Source organism: Cervus canadensis, chromosome 28, assembly GCF_019320065.1.
Source record: "Cervus canadensis isolate Bull #8, Minnesota chromosome 28, ASM1932006v1, whole genome shotgun sequence".
NCBI classification, from domain to species: Eukaryota; Metazoa; Chordata; class Mammalia; order Artiodactyla; family Cervidae; genus Cervus; species Cervus canadensis.
In genome coordinates, this window is record NC_057413.1 from 19,851,367 (window position 1) to 19,871,009 (window position 19,643).

Below are 19,643 nucleotides of genomic sequence, written 5' to 3' on the forward strand. Positions count from 1 at the left end.
ACCACTACAGGGTCGGGAAAGGAAACAGAAAACGACCCGAGAGTTGGGACGTTACATAATCCAGGGCGGGGCTCGGCAAACCCTCAGAAGATCGCCCCTCCCCTCTAACTCTGGCTTAAAGGGAAGAAATGCTGTTCGTGGATTAAAAAAAAAAAAAAGCAGAATGAAGGAATTTATGGGCAGGTTGGGAGAGGAGTGAGCTACATTTAGGTTTCTGGTTCTGAAGCTGCTCAACAATGAACATCTGCAGGCTTCAGGCTGTGAAAACGCAGATATGCCCGGGTCCACGGAAATTCCCACTTGTATGTCCGAAGGGAGATACCTGAACCCGACTTATTTCAAGCACTCTCTGGGTCGATTCTGAAGAGGTTTTTTCCGAGCCGCCGAGCCCACGGGGCCGCTCTTGAATTCTAGGATCCAAGTACATTCCCCGCCGCCTCGCGTCGCCCCGGGAAGGAAAGAGTCCGCAGCGGAGCTGGCCTTCGTATCCCGTCCCGCCCACCGCAGAGGAAAGCAGAAACAGGATCCAGGAAAACACACACACCGAGGTTCTGTCAACCTTAGGGAGGAAACTAGACCCAGAGTGACTCTTCAAAGACCGGGGTGGCTTCCTGAAACGATACAATAGCTGCAGAGCCGTGCGGTGCTTCAGCCTTTGCAAAATGCCAGAGTGAGCTCTGACGGGCTTTGGTCCTTGACCGGCCCCGGATGAGGGACGTGTGCTTGAAAGCGAGGGGATAAACTGTATAAGTGAGAGTGGAAAAGGAAGGAGGGAAGGGGAAAGGGTTGAAAAAAGAAAAAAATAAGAGAAAGGGTGAAAAAAGCTACAAGGGAGATGAATTTTTAACTGTAATTTTATGATTTCTAACATCTTTATTCTTCATCTAGATCTGTCTTTTGTTCAAGTTTGCTGTAACTGTTTGGTCTCTCTCTGAATGCATACGTAGACGGCTGTTTTTGTTACTGCCCAACCACTGGGGCCCAGTCTCTCCCTCCAGATGTGCAAGGCACAGCTCTCAGCAAAAAGACAAGGTGTCCTGTTTCTTTTGTTTACCTAACCAAAAGACTCATTCCAAAGTGATTTATATTTTAAAAATCAACTTTGAAAGTACATACTTTACATAAAACACCCTTTTGAAACACATAGCTGGTTGAGTTTAGACAATTTACATGCCCATGTCACCATTACCACGATGAAGATGTAGAACTATTGTTGTTTAGTCTCGAAGTTGTATGCAGCTCTTTGCAACCTCATGGACTGTAGCCTGCCAGGTTCCTCTGTTCATGAGATCTTCCAGACAAGAACACTGGAGTGGGTTGCCATTTCCTTCTCCAGGGGATTTTCCCAAACCATGGGTCGAACCTGGGTCCCTTGCATTGGTGAGTGGGTTCTTCACCACTCAGCCACCAGAGAAGCCCCCGAGTCACCTAGGGTGGATGTCAAATTCCCTCAAAGAAATATCATTAGGAGAAAATCTTTGTGACACTTTAGTAAAGTTGCTCCGTCGTGTCCGACTCTTTGCAATCCCATGGGCTGTAGTCTACCAGGCGCCTCAGTCCATGGAATTTTCCAGGCAAGATACTGAAATGGGTTGCCATTTCCTTCCCCAGGGGATCTTCCCAACCCAGGGATCGATCCTGGGTTTCCCACATTGCAGGCAGATGCTTTACCATCTGAGCCACCAGAGAAGCCCCTGTGACACTTGAAGCCCACACAAATGCTCAAACAGAACCAACACCAGAAAACCAAAATCCTAGTTCAGATGAGATACTGAAGCTGGCTGTAATTCTTTGTGGGACGTGTTAGGTAGAAAGGATAACTCCATTTAGGGCTATAGCTTAGTAGCCCCTACATCCTGGGAGCATCAGAAAGGACCCTAGATCTTCAGTTGCCCACAATGAGGTCATTCCTGGGGCAAAAGTAGAATCTTCTTGAATTCCTGAGGATTTTACATTTACTCAGTGACACTGTGGATGTTGATTTCATCTATGAACATTTTGGAATTAATTTGCTTTGACTCTAAATAAGGACCAGAAACAGGAAGCCAGGAACTGATCTTGAACCATCGCCCCACCCCATGACTCATGCAATAATCCTAAGAGTTTTTGAGTCAATGAAATCCATGGTTAGAAAAACAGTAAATTCTCCCTTTCAACATGTTTCAGATATCTCAGCTTGCCTGGTAATGTTCTAACTTGAACCCCAGCTTAACATTTAAAATTTATATTTTTCTTGGTACAGATTTTTATTTTTATTTCTTTTAAATGTTTATTTATTTAATTTTGGCTGTGCTGGGTCTTCGTTGCATGGGGTTTTCTCGAGTTGTGATGAGCAGGGGCTACTTTCTAGTTGCAGTGCACAAGCCTCTCATTGCTGTAGATTTTCTTGCTCAGAGCACAAGTTCTAGGGCACATGGGCTTCAGTACTTGCCGGCACATGGGCTCAGTAGTCGAGGCTCCTAGGCTCCAGAGCACAGGCTCAATAGTTGTGGTGCATGGGCCTGTTAACCCGTGCCTCCTGCATTGGAAGGCTGATTCCTTGCCACTGAGCCACCAGGGAAGCCCTGATTTTTAAATAATTCCTGTATTTTACAATGCGTTTGTTGCAGTAAGCTGTTGCAGCCTGGCAGAGCAGAGACCAGAACCTGCCCCGTAACTCAAGGATAAGGCAAACTGTGCCCTTGTGATTGTCCTAGTAAACATGCCAATGGCGGGACGTGCTCTCTGCTTGCCTTCACTGCGAACCCCTGCGTCTGTCCCCATGGAAACAGAACAAGATGTGCCTGGTCAACTGCAGAGCCTTAACTTGTCTCTTTATGGTGCGCTAATCAAACTCCCCAGTGTAGCTATTCCCTAATGATCTGATGTGACTTCTGCCAATAAAAGTGCAGGCTGAAAGAAGCCATTTTGTCTTCCTGCCGTGGAGAGCAGGAGGGCCCCCTGACTCCCTGGTTGTGAGATTACATGTGTCTGTCTTTTCATTATGCGCTCGCCCCCATTTCAGGTCTTTCTCACCCACTGTGCTGGACAGGGCAGTAAGCCATCTGAAATCACCTATAAACTGAAGTGAACAGATGTGTAGATCATTGGCTTTCTGCTAACATTGTCTCTAAAATGTATCAACACTGAAATCCAGTCACTTCTGACACCTCTACTGCTTCCATCCTAGAACCATCCACTCCTCAGTAGTAACAGGCTAGCCTTCCAGGTGGGCTCCCTGCCCTGCAGTCTATTATCCACATAACAGGACAAGATCCTTTTTCTTTTCTTCTTTAATGAATGGCATCTTCTTTTTTATTTATTTATTTGGGCACACTGGGTCCTCTTTACCACTTGTGGGATCTTGCCCAGCAGGAGGGCTTCTCTGTAGCTGTGGCTGCAAGCTCAGTAGTTGCAGCCTGTGGGCTTAGTTGCTCCCAGCCATGTAGGATCTTAGTTTCCTGACCAGGGAGAGTTTCCTGCTTTGGAAGGCAGATTTTTAACTACTGGACTGCCAGGGAATGATCTTTTAAACTGATGTTTTAAACGACGACATGATCTTTTAAGCTGTGAATTAGAACATGTCCTCGCCACCACACCCCAAGAACACTGCAGTGTCTACCCTTCTTAGAATGAACTCCCAGCCCCTCATCAATGCGGATAAGTCCCTCATGACAGGGCCCCTCTGGCCACCCTAGCCTCAGTCCACCACTCTCAGCCCAGCTCCTTCATAAACACACACGGGCCTCTAACATTGCTTGATCCTGCCCAGGGCTCCTGGCCCTGCTGTGACTCCCCAAATGCACCCCTTCTCCAGAAACTCACCTGGTTGGTTCCCCCTTCCATTCAGGTCTCTGGTCCAGTGGCCCAAGATCAAGGCCTCAGAATCTCGGTGTCTAACAAACCCTGAATTATTGCCCCTGCTATCACCACTGCCAGTCTTCTAGCACAGCCATAATTTTCTCCAGAGCAGTTATCAGTGATATCAGAATATTTGTTTTTGTCATCTGTATCATTGAAATATATATTCTTTAAAATAAGAAGTTTGGGGCTTCTGTGATAGTCCGGTAGATAAAAATCCATTTGCCAATGCAGAGGACATGGGTTTCATCCCTGGTCCAGGAAGATTGCTCAGGCAATGCAGCAGCTTAGCCGTGTGCCACAAGCACTGAGCCCGAGTGCTGCAACTACTGAAACCTGTGCACCGAGAGCCCGTGCTCTCAACAAGAGAAGCCCCTACTTGCTGCCCCTAGAGAAAGTCTGCTCACAGCAACAAAGACCCAGTTCAGTTCAGTTGCTAAGTCGAGTCCGACTCTTTGTGACCCCATGGACTGCAGCACACCCAGGCCTCCCTGTCCATCACCAACTCCCAGAGTTTACTCAAACTCATGTCCAGTGAGTCAGCCATCCAACCATCTCATCCTCTGTCATCCCCTTCTCCTCCTGCCCTCAATCTTTCCCAGCATCAGGGTCTTTTCCAATGAGTCAACTCTTCACATGAGGTGGCCAAAGTATTGGAGTTTCAGCTTCAACATCAGTCCTTCCAGTGAACACCCAGGGCTGATCTCCTTTAGGATGGACTGGCTGGGTCTCCTTGCAGTCCAAGGGACTCTCAAGAGTCTTCTCCAACACCATGGTTCAAAAGCATCAATTCTTCGGCGCTCAGCTTTCTTTACAGTCCAACTCTCACATCCATACATGACAACTGGTAAAACCATAGCCTTGACTATACAGACCTTTGTTGGCAAAGTAATGTCCCTGCTTTTTAATATGCCATCTAGGTTGGTCATAACTTTTCTTCCAAGGAGTAAGCATCTTTTTATTTCATGGCTGTAATCACCATCTGCAGAGATTTTGGAGCCCAAAAATTTAAAGTAAGCCACTGTTTCTATTGTTTCCCCATCTATTTGCCATGAAGTGATGGGACCGGATGCCATGATCTTAGTTTTCTGAATGTTGAGCTTTAAGCCAACTTTTTCACTCTCTTCCTTCACTTTCATCAAGAGGCTCTTTAGTTCTTCTTCACTTTCTGCCATAAGGGTGGTGTCATCTGCATATCTGAGGTTATTGATATTTCTCCCAACAATCTTGATTCCAGCTTGTGCTTCATCCAGCCCAGCATTTCTCATGATGTACTCTGCATGTAAGTTAAATTAGCAGGGTGATAATATACAGCCTTGAGGTACTCCTTTTCCTATTTAGAACTAGTCTGTTCTAACTGTTCATTTCTAACTCTTGCTTCCTGACCTGCATACAAATTTCTCAAGAGGCAGGTCAGGTGGTCTGGTATTCCCATCTCTTTCAGAATTTTCCACAGTTTATTGTGATCCACACAGTCAAAGGCTTTGGCATAGTCAATAAAGCAGAAATAGACGTTTTTCTGGAATTCTCTTGCTTTCTCGATGATCCAGTGGATGTTGGTAATTTGATCTCTGGTTTCTCTGCCTTTTCTAAAGCCAGCTTGAACATCTGGAAGCTCATGGTTCATGTATTGCTGAAGCCTGGCTTGGAGAATTTTGAGCATTACTTTCTAATGTGTGAGATGAATGCAATTGTGCGGTAGTTTGAGCATTCTTTGGCATTGCCTTTCTTTGGGATTGGAATGAAAAATGACCTTTTGCAGTCCTGTGACCTCTGCTGAGTTTTCCAAATTTGCTGTCATATTGAGTGCAGCACTTTCACAACATCATCTTTTAGGATTTGAAATAGCTCAACTGGAATTCCATCACCTCCACTAGCTTTGTTTGAAGTGATGCTTCCTAAGGCCCACTTGACTTCACATTCCAGGATGTCTGGCTCTAGGTGAGTGATCACACCATCGTGATTATCTGGGTCATGAAGATCTTTTTGTACAGTTCAACTGTGTATTCTTGCCACCTCTTCCTAATATCTTCTGCTACTGTTAGGGCCATACCATTTCTGTCCTTTATTGAGCCCATCTTTGCATGAAATGTTCCCTTGGTATCTCTAATTTTCTTGAAGAGAACTGTAGTCTTTCCCATTCTATTATTTTCCTCTATTTCTTTGCACTGATCACTGAGGAAGGCTTTCTTATCTCTCCTTGCTATTCTTTGGAACTCTGCATTCAAATGGGTATATCTTTCCTTTTCTCCTTTGCTTTTTGCTTCTCTTCTTTTCACAGCTATTTGTAAGATCTCCTCAGACAGCTATTTTGCTTTTTTGCATTTCTTTTGCTTGGGGATGGTCTTGATCCCTGTCTCCTGTACAAAGTCACGAACCTCCATCCATAGTTCATCAGGCACTCTGTCTATTAAATCTAGCTCCTTAAATCTATTTCTAATCTCCACTGTATAATCATAAGGGATTTGATTTAGGTCATACCTGAATGGTCTAGTGGTTTTCCCCAAATTCTTCAATTTAAGTCTGAATTTGGCAATAAGGAGTTCATGATCTGAGCCACAGTCAGCTCCCAGTCTTGTTTTTTGCTGACTTTATAGAGCTTCTCTATCTTTGGCTGCAAAGAGTATAATTAATCTGATTTCGGTGTTGACCATCTGGTGATGTCCATGTCTAGAGTCTTTTCTTGTGTTGTTGGACCCAGCACAACAATAAATGAATATGTGCTGGGCTTAGTTGCTCAGTTGTGTCCCACTCTTTTTGACTGATGGACTGTAGCCAGCTAGGCTCCTCTGTCCATGGGGATTCTCCAGGCAAGAATACTAGAGTGGGTTGCCATGCCCTCCTCCAGGGAATCTTCCCAACCCAGGTTTCCTGCATTGCTGTTAATACAGGCATATACAGTAGCCTGCCTCAGGGAACCCTGTCTCTCCTCCTCCTGACCCTTAGACTAAAGTGCCTTTGTTTACATCACAGGGAGACAACCTGAGCGTCCCCACCTGTGAGGGACTGTGACATTCTTGGGTTTTTTGTGTGGGAAATGACACCACTTGTCTGGTGCTTACCGGAGTGGCTCAGAAGTTCACGTGGGTCAGGGGGCGGGGTGGGGGAGCAGGAATCATGGAGAGCTGTGGCATCTTTGTTTATTGATAGGGCAGGAGATAGTCCATTTCATACCACCTCTGAAATGGCTGTAAGGAAGTAAAACTAACAACCATCCCCTGCCTGAGTCTTGTCATTCTAAGAGATATTTGCAAGAATTAAGTAGTCTTTTTACTCTGTTTCCTCACAGCAACCCCATCTCTGATCCATAAAAGAAACTGGCATCCAGGCTTCAACAAGATGCTTAGTTAGAGACATTAGTCTGCCATCTTCTTAGTCAGTTGGCTGTCCAAATAAAGTTGGATTCCTTGCCTTAACACCTTGTCTCTTGGATTTATTGGCCTATTGTGTGATGAGCAGAGAGAGCTTGGACTTGGTTACAGTAGTACACACTGGAAAATGTAGGGTAGGTTCAAGCCAAACAGTATAGTAAGAAAGATTTGAGACAGGCCAAGAGGGGCGGGCTGACCAGGGAAGGGTAAACTTTCGGTAAAGGTACAATTCAGGAAGAGAAGGAAAATATAAGGTATGGGAGAGATGCCTCAGAGAAGGAAAAGCTGAGCAAGTTGGAATAATGCAGGGCAAAACAGGGCATGCCACGCATGGTATGTCAGGGTAAGCAAGCATAATCTGTCAGGGTGAACTAACATGACAGGTGGGGTACAGCAGAGAAGATTGAAAATGAAAAAAATCTGTATCCTGCTGAGAAGGACAGAGCAGAAAAACACACTCAAAAGGTAAGTGTCATGTGGGTTACAGCAGGGCACAACCACACCTGAGAGAGAAAGGCTACACAAATACAGAAATGATGAGACACAGAAAGCTTGGGTAAAGTGCCATGGAGCTGGAAGGGTAATGAATGAAAATTGAGTCTGTGAAGAAATGTTGATCCCATGATGAAACTAAGAAGAATCTGTTCCCATTAACTCGTTAACAAGAATTATATGGAATATAGTTGTGATTGATGTGGGTTTTCACTATTGGTATCATGTAGTAAGCAGGTCCCGATATTGATTATCCCAAATCCTCAGGGTCCTACATCAAGGTGTTCATCAACATGTTACCAATCACAGAATTCTATTCTGCCATTGGTCCTTAAACCTGCACAGTTTTAAAAATTATTATTAAAAAAAAAAAAAACACCAGGAACTTTGACTATTTGTCACCACTTGTATCTCTCAAATCTAGAACAGTCCCGGTACATAGTAGGGGTTCAATAAATATGGGTTGACTGCAAGCTGGCAGAGTGCTTTCAAAAAGCAATTTGAAAACATGTAGGCCGCCCGTGTGCTCAGTCGCTTTAGTTGTGTCTGACTCTTTTTGACCCTATTGACTGTTGCCTGCCAGGCTTCTCTGTCCATGGGATTCTCCAGGCAAGAACACTGGAGTGGGTTGCCACGCCCTCCTCCAGGGGATCTTCCTGATCCAGGATTGAACCTGCATCTCCTGTGTCTCCTGCATTGCAGGTAGATTCTTTACTCACTGAACCGCCTGGGAAGCCCCGAAAACATGTATGGCAAGCCTTAAAAATATTCATGCAAAACTTACCTGGTGATCCAGCAGTTAAGATTCTACCTTGTAATCCAGGAGACCCCTGTTCAGTCCCTGGCCCAGGAAGTAGGATCCCATATGCAGGCACAGTTAAGCCAGTGCACCGCAACTATGAGCCTTAGAACTCCTGGACCCACCCACACCTAGAGAGTCAGTGGGCCACAACAAAAGATCCTGCCACAACTGAGACCTGATGCACCCCAAAAAAAAAAAAAGTTCATGTTCTTTGACCCAGTGATTTTTATTCAAGAAATCCATCATTTTAAAATAAAATACAGAATAATGTTCAGGTATGCACATTTTATTTTTTAAAAATTTTGGCCTTGCCAGGTGGCTTGGCAGTATCTCAGTTCCCCAACCAGGGATTGAACCTGGGCCTCTGCAGTGAAAGCTTTGAATCCCAACTAGACCACAGAGGAACAATCTCAGGATAAGAATATTAATCAAGGAATTCCATGGTGGTCCAGTGGTGAAGACTAAGCACTCTCACTGCTGTGTCCTGAGTTCAGTCCCTGGTTGGGGAACTGAGATCCTGCAAGCCATGAGGGCAACCAAAAATAAAAAATAAAATTAAAAAAAGAATGTTAATCAAACTTTATTTGTAAAGGTAGAAAAAAGATATAGAAGAGTAGGTATATTTTTTTTAATAGTATACAGCTAGTAAGAGCAGTTTTTAAGGGGAGTTTATAATATATAAACTTATTTATTGATTATAATGAAGTTTTCAAAAACAAGATGCAAAATAATTCATAATGAAAAAAAATTCATAATGTATAACTACAGCTATGCAGTCCTGTATAGACATGCAAATACATGGGAAGCAGTCTGTGCAATTGAGCGTAGCTAAGAAGTGACGATCTGCCAAAGAGCTCATGTTCCTCCCCATGGAGACATTAGATGGTTTCGCATCTTTCTGCTTTTATATATTTTTATATATTGTTTGTGATTGCGCAAGGTTTACTTTTTAAATTTAATTAGTTAGTTAGTTGGCCAATTACTTTTGTCTCTGCTGGGTCTTCATTGCTCAACGGGCGTTCTCTAGTTGCAGCGAGCTGGGGCTTCTCTCTCCCTTGGTGCACGGGCTCCTCCTCGTGGTGGCTTCGCTTATTGCGGAGCACGGGCTCCAGGGCGAGCAGGCTTCGGTGGTTGTGGCACAGGTGCTCAGTCATTTCGGCTCCTGGGCTCTAGAGCACAGGCTCAATAGCTGTGGTGCATGGGCTTAGTTGCTCCAAGACATGTGGGATCTTCCTGGATTAGAGACCAAACCCCTGTCTCCTGCATCAGCAGGCAGATTCTTTACCACTGAGCCACTAAGGAAGCCCCTGACTTTTTAATGGGATAAAATAGTTATTATGATGTATTAAAACATGCAAAATAAAGTTTTAATGAAAAAACTCAAGTCTCCTTTCCCAACTCACCTTGAAACATCTCTCCTCCAACATCATGAGGCAGAAATCCCTACCGATGGTCCTCCAGGGGAAAGAATTGAACTCTTTCTCCACAATCTGTGATCCATTCTTGGATTTGGGAGTCTGCTGAGCAATGAAGGCAACACTAAGAATGCCATCTATTATTGGGCTTCCCTGGTGGCTCAGATGGTAAAGAATCTGCCTACAATGCAGGAGACCTGGGTTTGATCTCTGTGTCAGGACGATCCTCTGGAGAAGGAAACGGCACAAACCACTCCAGTATTCTTGCCTGAAGAATTCTATGGACAGAGGAGCCTGGGGGGCTATAGTCCATGGGGTCCCAAAGTGTTGGACATGACTGAGAGACTTTCACTCACTCATAAGATCTTACCATCAATTATTGATTACTGATTATTACATAATTTTAATCTCACCACACCTGAGAGCGTAGAATGGATTCTTTCATTTTCACAGCTTGAGAATCTGAGTCCCTGTTACACTAAATGTGTAGCCTGGATTCCCAGAAAATGTTGGCCTTGAAACTTAGATGACTCTGGACTTCCTGGGAAGCCCACCTAGGCACCACCTGAGTGACAGATGAGTGAGTCGTTCAGCCGTGGAGTGTGGGTCCTAGCGTTCTTGGAGGTGTCTGCAGGTTTTCACCTGAAGACTCCTGCACATACTAAAACTATGTTTTCTCTCCCTTCCAGGTCAAGTATGCTTTTTTTTAAAAATGCAGATAGCTTCCCTAATATGAAGGCCAACCCACATCCCCCTACCCCCACCCCACCCCATGACTCATCCCAGTTGGTAATCTAAATTCAGTGAAATTACCCTTAGGGTTGTAGTTGAGCATGTGGATCCAGGACAGAACTTATTTGGGGATTTGGACTTGGCTGATCTGGAAGGCAGTCCTGAAAGTTGATGTTTTACTAGATGGGCTTTGGGAAGGGGAAGACAGGTGAGAAGATTCCAAAAGCAAACCTCAGTGAGCTCTGTGTTCCAACAGAAGGACTTGGAAAATCTGCCAGCCATTCTTGGCTTATAGTTTCGAGTTTCAATTCCTTCTCCATTATAGACCATTCATTTGGCAGACATGTACTAAATATCTACTATGTGATGGCCTCTGCTTTTAGGAGGAACTGGGGCTGATGGACCCACACTCTCCTGGCACTCAGGGTTGGCTCAGTCTTGCTCAGGGTGATATGAGTAAGGAAGTTTTCACACAAATGGTAAGTGCAACCTGCGCAGGTGCCTTGTGGACATATATGTAGCCTGGCAGCTTTGAGCAAGGAGTTAAAAAACCTTATGAAAGAGACAGCATATATGAGCTGCATTTTGAGTATAAGTAGGAACCCAATGGACACACAGGACTAATGAACACGACTCATAATCCAGGACATGCATTCCTTTGCCTAGGCCAGGACACGACTCAGACTAAGCTGACTGGGGAGCTTTGCCAGTTTCTTTCCTGGCAAGAAAGAATGCCCCCAACATCTGACTGCTCAGGAATCACAGTTACTAAATACTGAGATGAGGAGTGGGCAGGGCGGGGCTTGATTTGAACAGGAAAATTCTGCTGGAGGGATTGTTAAAATGCAAAGCCCTGGGCCCCCATCCCTGGAGTTCTCATCAGAAGGTCTGGGGTAGGTCCTGAAAACTGCATCCCAGGTGATGCCAGTGTAGCCTGTTTTGGGTCTGCACTTTGAGAACTACACTAGAACCATTTTCTTGCAGGAAGAGCAAAGGTTTGTGAGTCTAGTTTGGTTTCTAATATCAGAAGGTAACTATGAGGTATAGAATAAACCAGACCACACCTGACCCACCGTGACACCACATGCCTACCCCAGTGACCCAGTGTTTGATTGCCTTGTGGTCACAGGAGCGGCAGACAGCCAGGAAGGGACCTGACATTGAGGTCAGAGAGGGTGCCCTGGAAGCAGAGCTCCACACTCATCACCTGGGGCTGCTGCAGCTCCACAGACTGGCTCCTGCCCCCTCAGGTCCTTCCTCACCCCTCAGGACACTGACCTCCAGGCCTTCCTCTCACTCTACCTCAAATGTTTGGGCCTCTGATGACAGAGGAGCTCTGATCACACTTTCTGATCCAGACAGGGAAACATAAGGTGACAGACATGGACAAACTTACAGGTTAACAGAATGGGCTAATAATGAGGGCCCTGAAAGTGTTGGCAAATGGCTTCAGTCAGGTGTCCTAGGAGAAACACCAAAGAGGCTCGTTGGTGTAGGAGTGTGACTCTTGGTTTGGGTGTGAGAGGTCCTGGGTTCAAATCCTGGTTGAGTCCACATCCTTTTGGGCTTCCCTGATGGCTCCGATGGTAAAGAATCTGCCTACCTGCAATGCGGGAGACCTAGGTTTGACCCCTGGGTTGGGAAGATCCCCTGAAGAAGGACATGGAAACCCACTCCAGTATTCTTGCCTGGAGAATCCCCCATGAACAGAGGAGCCTGGCAGGCTACAGTCCATGGGTCACAAAGAGTTGGACTTGACTGAGCGACTAAGCACACAAGAGAAACACCAGCGATATCTAATTTTTGAGACTTTGACATGGACGCTAGAGGGCGACCTGAGATTGCTGAAACTACAGGTGTTGGTCCAAACACCAAAAGAATGCTTTGTAGGCTGGGCGAGCATGCTCAGTCACGACCCACTCTTTGTGACCCCAGGCTGCCAGGTTCCTCTGTCTATGGGATTTCCCAGCAAGAATACTGGATTGGGTTGCCATTTCCTCCTCCAGGGGATCTTCCTAACCCAGGGATTGAACCGGGGTCTCCTACCTTGGCAGGAGGATTCTTTATCACTGAGCCACCCGGCAAACTCCTAGATTGGGCTTTTCTGCTTAAATCAAAAATTTGTCAAATACTATTAAAAAATAATAATTTTTTAAAGTGGGAATTGCCTGGCAGTCCAGTGGTTAAGGGGCTTCGCTGGTGATTCAGATGGTAAATAATCTGCCCACAATGCAGGAGACTCACGTTTGATACTTGGGTCAGATGTGGCTACCCACTCCAGTATTCTCACCTGGAGAATTCTATGGACAGAGGAGCCTGGTAGGCTACAGTCCTTGGGGTCGCAAAGAGTTGGACACGATTGAGCGACTATCGCTTTCACTTTCAGCAGTTTTTAAGACTTGGCTCTTTCACTGCTGTGGGCTGGTTAGCATCTCTGGTCTGGGAACTAAGGTGCCACAAGTAACACAGCTAGGCCAAAATAATAAAATAGCCAATTTCCTTGACCAAACAACTTTCATTTGTTGATTAATCACGCCCTTATTTTATCTTTTAATGAATGAAAGACAGATATGTAAAGAAAGAAAATGCAACTAAAAGGAAAACAACATACTCAATTAAAATGGTAGTAATAATTCAAGGAATTATGTAATAATTCAAAGAATAATAGATCTATTTTCATACCTTAATCTATTTTTCTTCCAGTTTTATTGAGATATAATTGACATACAGCAGTACTGTACACATTAAGATATAGGCATGCTGATTCGACTTACATACGTTATGAAATGATTATCAGAGAATGATATAATTTTTAGACATTAAAAACCTTAATGAAGGTAAAAACTCTTCAAGTTATTTTTAAGTTTTTTCAGTTCCATTTTTCTCCTTTGGAATTATCTTTTACTTTATATTTTGATTTGGTTCAAATTTCAAATGCATCAAAAAGGCTAGGAGTCTCTCTCACTCTTGTCCCATCCCTAACAGGCAACCACTGATAGGAATTTCTTGTTTATTCCTCCAAAGACATTTCATGCATATGCAAGCAAACAGAATTCTATACATATATATTCTTTTCCCCTTCATATAAGACTTAATATATGCTTTCCTGCAAACGTGCTTTTTTACGTTTAACAAGATACCATGAAGATACATATCAAGAGCTTCCTATGTCTTCATTTTTCGTTTTTGTTCTTTTTTGTTTGTTTGTTTTGGGCTGCACCAGGAGCAAGTGGGATCTTAGTTCCCCGACCAAAGATCCAACTAATAACCCCTGCAATGGAAGCAGAGAGTCTTAACTCCTGGATCGCCAAGAAAGTCCTTTTATTTTTTAAAAAATTTCTTAAGGTACTTTATTTCTAGATATGCAGTGTTTCTTAACCAGTTCCTTACTTGTAGGCATCTGGATTTTTTTTCTTTTGAAGTGAATACAACAACATATAATTTTGAATACAGTCATTTTGCGGATATGCCAGTTGGTGTTTGGATATACTCCTGGAAGTGGTTCTGCTGGGTGTATGCGTTTTAAAAACTTGGACCGAGATTGTCGTATGCCCTTTGAGAAAACACTACAAGTTTACAATCCCATCTGTAATATATTTGAGTACCTGTTTTGGTATGGTTATTTATTAAACTATGAGAATATGTGTGTGTGTGTGTGTGCGCGCGCGCGTGTGTGTGTGCTTAGTTGAGTCCAATTCTTTGTGACCCCTTGAACTATAGCCGGCTGGGCTCCTCTGTCCATGGAATTTCCCAGGCAAGAATACTGGACTGCGTTACCATTTCCTCCTCCAGAGGATCTTCCGGAGCCAGGGATCAAACACTGGTCTCCTGCATCTCCTGCATTGGCAGGTGGATTCTTTACCCCTGAACACCTGGGAAGCCCATGGAAATATGCAGGCATACATATGTGGAAGCCATCTGTGTATAGATGATATTTAAAACCCTGGGACTGGATAGAACTAGAGCAATTAGGAAGTTAGTAGGAACAGAATAAGAAGCCCAGGTAAAGCTCTGAAACATGCCAAAATTTACAGCAAAAGGAGCCAGCAAAGGAGATTGAGAAGGAACAGCCAGTGTGGTAAGAAGAAAGCTAGAACAGTATGTCAGAGCTTTAAGGGTGCCTGGGGTGGGGGTGGGGAGTTGGATCATAAATATAAACTCATACAATCACTCTGGAGAACAGTTTGGCATCTCATGGTAAAGATGTGCAATAATTCCACTCCTACAGACATATTCTAGCGTGACACATAGGGACCAAGGAGACGAAAGTTCACTGCAGGCAGCAGGTCTGCGATAAAAAACAAAGGAAAAGTCAATGAAAAGTAAAAAGAGAGATAAATTGTAGCACATTCATAGCATTCCCCAGGTGGCTCAGTGGTAAAGAATCTGCCTGCCAATGCAGGAGACACAGGAAACAAGAGTTCCATCCCTGGATTGGGAAGATCCCCTGGAGGAGGAAACGGCAACCTACTTCAGTATTTTTGCCTGGAGAATCCCATAGACAGAGGAGCCTGGCAGCCTACAGTCCACAGGGTCACAAGAGTCAGACACAACTTAGCGACTAAAGTACCACCACACACCTATCAGAAAAGCTAAAAGTAAAAAGATTAATAACTGTAAATGTTGGCAAAAATGGGAAATAACCTGAACACTTATCCATTGTCTGTAGGAATATAAAACAATTACTTTGGAAATGAAGTTATGGATCTTCAAAGAAAATAAAACACCAAAGACTTCATGACCAAAATTTATTTTCCTTGGTATTTACTCAAGAAAAATGAAGATTAAAAAAAAAAGAAAAAAGAAAATTGAAGATATATGTCCCTGAAAACCATATATAAGAATGTTCTTAGTTGCTTTATTTGTAGTAGCCAAACACTGGGAATACCCTCAAATGTCCACAAACCGTGGTCCAGTCTGCAGAGGAATGTGCTATGCTGTGGTCCGTTGATTCAGTGGTGTCCATCTCAGACAGAATACCATAGAACCCGTTCTTTCCAGTTAAAGAAATCCCTGCAACGAGCAGCTGTGTGCCACAACTAGACAGCATGGCCAAAAATAAGCAAATAAAATTATGTTTCTTAAAAAGAATTTTAAGGTGGTGGATTCTTAGGTTACATGTTCTGCTTCATAATTTTATAAGTATGTACACATCCTACAAAGTGATTGATGTTGTGTTCAACAAATACTTTCTCTTGGGTTGAGTGAACACTTCTGTGTCTACTTGGCTTACCAGGTTAAGGAAGCCACCAAGAGCTCAGTATAATAGAGACAAGAATTAGCTCCAGTGATGGGCACTTTTGAACACTTATAACCTAAAGGTGATATACCATGGTCTGCTTAATGTCTGCTTAACATTCTAGTTGCTAAAACACATATTAATGAAGCTTTCTGTGCATGCTAAATTTTAAGGCTGTACCTTAAATAGTCAAACCCACTATATTCATAGAAAGTGAAAGTGAAGTTGCATTAGTCGTGTCCGACTCTTTGTGACCCCATGGACTCTAGCCCACCAGGCTCCTTGGTCCATGGGATTTTCCAGGCATGAATACTGGAGTGGGTTGCCACTTCCTTCTCCAGAGGATCTTCCTGACCCAGGGATGGAACCCAGCTCTGTACTGTAGGCAGATGCTTTACCTTCTGAGCTACCAAAGACTGTATTTAAATATGCATCAATCTATGAGTCACACAATAACTTTTGGGAGGAAGAAGCTGAAAGTTAAGGACATTCTAGACATGCACTGTCTGATATGCTGGTGACTAGTCATATATGGCTATTTGAATGAAATAAAATTAAAATAGACACAGACTCACAGATACAGAGAACAGACTTGTGGTTGCCAAGAGGGAGGGGTCTGGGGGAGGGGGCTGGGGGAAGGATGGCCTGGGGGTTGGGAGTTAGTTAGATGCAAACTATTATAAAAAGAATGGATGAACAGGGGACTTCCCTGGTGATCCAGTGGTTAAGAATCTGTCTCCCAATGCAGGGCAAAAGGATTCAATCTCTGGGCAGGGCAATAAGATCCCATATGCCTTGGGGCAACCGAACCTACATGCCACGGTGAAAAAGATCCCTCGTGATGCAGTGAACATCCTGTGTGTTGCAACTAAGACCCAACACAGCCAAGTAAATAAATAAATATTTTTTAAAAAATAGAATGGATAAACAATGATAGCACAGGTAACCGTATTCAACATCCTGGAATAAATCATAATGGAAAAGGATATAAAGAAGAACCTATAAATGTGTATAACTTAGTCACTTTGCTATACAGCAGAAACTAACACAACATTGTAAATCAACTAGACTTCAACAAAAATAAAAATATTTGAACAATTAATTCATTAAATAAAATAAAAAGTACTCATCACAACAGTTAGTTTGAGGTGCTGAAATAGCCACATGTAGCCATTGTCTCCCTGACTAGACAGCACAGATATAGAACAATTCCTTCATCACAGAACATTCTGTTGGAAAACAGGCCTGCCCTTCATGCTTTGTGGACCTAAGTCAGATGCATCTACGTCAGATGCATTAGACCATGGGAGGTGAAAGAGTCACTATTATTTCTTTAGACACTATGTCAGATTTCTGTCCAGGATATGAACACATATCAAGCTGGTGTGTAACAAAACCAAACCAGGTCGTAAGTGTGTGCAGTGCCTTTAGGAACAAACTGTCCCCAGTTCCAAAGGGGAAACACCTGTCCCCCGATGCCCTTTCCCAGACCGAGGACACTCTGTGGTATCAGTTGCTAGGGGGGCAGTTCTCTTGGAGAGGAGCCCAGAAGAAGGCCTTCCACTAAGTTTAAGGAGGCAGGGAGTCCAGTTCAAGGAGAAGATCTCCAAAACAAAGAGGAGGGAAAGACAGGGATCAATTGGGAGACAACCTGGTTTACTCAGAACCGCAGTTCTCAGAGTGTGGTCTCTGGAACCCCTGAGGTCACTGAGATACTTTGACTGTTCACTACATGGACATTTGCTTTGAGGTAAACCTTAGCAATAACAGAGATTACGGCAGCAAACTTCATTAGTAATTATTTTCACGACAATTTTACTTGCAGGAAAAAAAGGTAAGTTTTCTTTAAAACATCCTAGTTGACATATTAAAAATTCTTATCTTTCCTTCATAAACCATAATGGAAAAGAATATGAAAAAAAATATATATATCTATAACTCAGCCACACTACTGTACAGCACAAATTAACACAACAATGTAAATCGACCATACTTCAGTAAAACAAATTTCAAAAATAAATGAATAAAAGTCTTTTCCCTCCTGATTTCATCATCCTTAAATCCACGTTTTAAAGTATCTTCTGTAACTGCTGACCTGCTGGAAGCCCCCCACCCTGAGGAAAGGGAAGCTGGAGACTGAATGGTTCCCCAACTCTGTGACACTCCCTGTGGGGGAGCAGCACAAAGGCGATGGTGAACGCATTATTCTTTGAATAATCTAGAGACACCCCCAGAGGACACCTGGAGTCCACCCCCAAACCTGTGCTGGGGACAAGCATGCGCCCCTTGAGCCCCTCCTGCTTCTCGGATTCCCAGGTGTTTTGGACGTTAATCCCCATCTGCCTCCATCAGCAGAAGGAGCGAGAACCTGGAGAAGCGCCTGTGGGGAGTAGGGACGGGCCAGGTCTGAAAGGACGCACACCAGGTCCTCTCCGCTCCATTAGCAGCAGCATGTTCCTGTGACCACAGAGAGGCTGGGAAGTCCCCTCCCAAGAGGGGAGAACAGCTAAAGTTATCAGCAACAGTGAGTGCTCATTTCAATTTATTTCATTTTCAAATATTTATTGACTCTTTACCACATGCCAAGCTCTGTGGGAACAGCAGCCTGAGACTTGACTGAGCAGCATCTTGCTCTGGGAGAAACTCTGAATCCACAGCACAGAAGACCTGTTGGGAAGTGCCTGCCATCCCAGGAGAAAGGATGAAGAAAACGTCTTCTGGAAGTTCACAGAGTGATTCTAGATTGGAAGGTGCCTGGAGATGATAGGATTCGGACTCCACTTGCAGAGAAGAACAGGATACCAGTGGGGGAAGCTGGAACTGGAGCTTAGAAGCAGGGCCTATAAGTACAAGGTGGCATAAGGAATATTGATATTGAATTCATTAAATCCATACATTCTAAAGTTATCAATGGAATAATTACTCATCATATTAAGTGAAAAAGATATCAGGAAGATGAATTCATCCCATATTTTGGAAAGCTATATGAATTTAGATGAAATCACACAGATAAGTTGAGTGAAAGTTTTCAAGGTTTCAAACTGTTTTATTGTTAATATAAAGAGAAAAGTGCCACAAACTGCTCTGCTTGGATAGACTGACTTCTCCACAACAGACACTCAGAGCTGGGGTGTAGACAAGTGAACCCAGCACGTCCCCAACCTCTCCCTGCAGGTCCCCTGAGGCAGCGACCTCTTGTCTAGTCTCCCTTGGGGACCCAGCGCCTGACTCAGGGGCTCAGTCAACACTCCCTGAAATACCACACTAGCGAAGTGGCCTCTTGTGTCCTAGTCAAGATAGTGATTTCCTCTAGAAGGCACCGCCAAAACACTGACTCACAGAGCTGGGTTTGCTCTAACAGCAGGACTGTGATGGTGGCGAATGTGAGTGTTGGCTCTTTTACTGACAAAGCCAAGGAGCCCTGCCCACTCATGCCATTTCTCACAAGGCCACCAGAGGGCGGTGTGCAGCTGCTTATGACAAACCAGCTCCATTCAAACATCCTTCCAAGTTAGCCTTGTCAGAACATCTGTTACAAATTTAGAGGATTTCTTTAAAGTACATTGATTTGCTTTTTGTATTTAATCTCATTTGGATGCTAGTGAAGTCCACTGTAAGTAACAAATATAAGGTGAGCCCCTGACAGAAGTTGACCCTGTGATACATAGATGTGTAAACTTACGTGTCCAATCCCCCATATGTCCACCTCTGTCCAGTACTCCTCTTCCCTCTCTTCAGTTCAGTTCAGTGCT

At 44.0% G+C, this 19,643-nt stretch overlaps 1 protein-coding gene and 1 pseudogene across 4 annotated transcripts in view; both read left to right on the plus strand.

Moving 5' to 3' along the window:
• LOC122429593 (BOLA class I histocompatibility antigen, alpha chain BL3-7-like) overlaps nt 1-19,643 on the plus strand; it is a 425,948-nt gene that overhangs the window by 282,696 nt on the left and 123,609 nt on the right. The window lies entirely within an intron of this gene.
• Nucleotides 19,263-19,643, plus strand: part of LOC122429942 — a 7,897-nt pseudogene continuing 7,516 nt past the window's right edge.